At 29.4% G+C, this 1,800-nt stretch overlaps 1 protein-coding gene across 1 annotated transcript in view; it reads right to left on the bottom strand.

Moving 5' to 3' along the window:
• Window positions 1-1,800, bottom strand: part of LOC123009661 (pancreatic triacylglycerol lipase-like) — a 7,547-nt gene that overhangs the window by 1,490 nt on the left and 4,257 nt on the right. The window lies entirely within an intron of this gene.

The following is a 1,800-nucleotide window of genomic DNA, read 5'->3' as shown; positions in this document are numbered from 1 at the left end:
TTTTTTGTTATTAATAATTATGCATATTTTTAAGATAATATATTTTTATATTAAGTTTGCGCCACGTTTTTTTTAACGTGAGGTAATGCTGTTGTTTGCCGAGCCTAAAAGTTGAGACAAAAAGGCATTCATCAACTGTTAAAATAGTTTCTTACACATAATATAAACAACGTATTATCTGCAATACTTAATTTAATTATTTAAAATATTTAAAAATTTAGTTGTCATATTTCTGTTAGTGTGTGGAATTCCGTCAGTGTGTGAAATTACCACTTACCACACTGCTGTGAATTTTGCCTTCTTAACAAAAAATGACTAACCTCGTTTATTGATTTCTATGTGTGAAATTCTACTTTACACATGATGGTGTAAAAATATTTGGTTTTTTAAAAATTTGGTTTTTTAAAATATGTATTTTTTTTAGTGAAACTTATTTGAAATTTTCTCAGGGATTTTTGTTTGAAAATGTAAATATTTCTTTTTTTCAAAGCAGATGTTAAACTATTTCTTTATCAACTCTTTTGAATAGATAAAGTAGCACTTGGACCGCAAGGGTAGATAAGGTAACACTTTAACAGCAAGGGTAGATAATAGTTATTTATTGTAAGAGTGTGTTAGATAGCGTTTTATCCACGCAAGAATGTTTAACCGCGAGAACGTCAGTTCGAGCGGTTAATTTTCTTAAGTGGATAAAACGCGACTAACACACGACTGCAATATAACGTTTTATCCACAATCACAGGCCCAAATTATTCTAAACTTAATTAAAAATTAAACTGACATCTAAACGTCACGTCAAATGTGCTTTCGGTTAAACGTAGTAAGTAAGCTGTTACGCGGTGCGCTGGTTACTAACAGTGGTATAAGTTACTTTTTTCCACTAGTGGATAAAGTTGTATTTTATACGCATCTAAAGTGTGGAATAAAGTCTCTTTATACAGTGATTGTGGATAAAATGTTTTACCTTATTTTATTCATTTAAATTTACAAATTTTATTATTCACAAGGAGGAATAAAGCGTCCGACTTACACTCAAACAAGTTGAATACAACTGCTTTAAATCTGTTAAAAAAGTCTGATGACATTTCGTATTTGAAAATTGCCATTTTTTTTTAATTCTATTTTTTCTCTTAAACTTTAAGTCCTGCTATAGAACAAAATTTTTGTATAATACACGTCAATAAAGATTGTTTATCGTCTTGTAAACTTTAATAAATAAATATTTATTATTTTCATTATTTTGTCAAAAACTAGAAGTTTGTGCTCAACGAAATTTATTAACGTTTTTGACTTGTAAAATGTTTTGTGAAAAAATCTAATACGCGCTATTAGTGTGACGTCAGCAAGGTACGTGACTGTACCTTTGAAGCTAAACAAATAAAAAAAGCTAAAAAAAAAAATCCTGGAAGTGTAGAGAGATTGTTTCTAAGGAAATAGTTGCTATGATAAATATGTGTCGTTTCGTAATGGTTTTAACAATTGTAGTCAACATTTCTGTAATTTAATCTGTTCTAACGTCACTTTCTGTGTACGTCAAAAATATGTGTACAGCATTGCCAGAATGTTGCAAACGACAGGAGTGGATAGGTCGTACCAAAACAAAACAAAATAAAAAATATTAACATTCACATAATGTGTATTTGTCTGAGAATATAAATTATTATTTGTTTACAAGTAAATATAATTATCTAGTAAAAAAAATCTAGTATCAATTTGGTACTCTAGTATCACAACTGGCAACACTGTATGTTTAGCTTCAGTACAGTCGCGTCTGTGACGTCACCTCTAATAGCCCGTATT

This window comes from Tribolium madens, unplaced genomic scaffold (assembly GCF_015345945.1).
Source record: "Tribolium madens isolate multiple individuals breed KSU strain unplaced genomic scaffold, Tmad_KSU_1.1 Scaffold_19;HRSCAF=116;Tcas5.2_LG9, whole genome shotgun sequence".
NCBI lineage: Eukaryota > Metazoa > Arthropoda > Insecta > Coleoptera > Tenebrionidae > Tribolium > Tribolium madens.
This window is presented reverse-complemented; position numbering and strand designations above follow the sequence as displayed.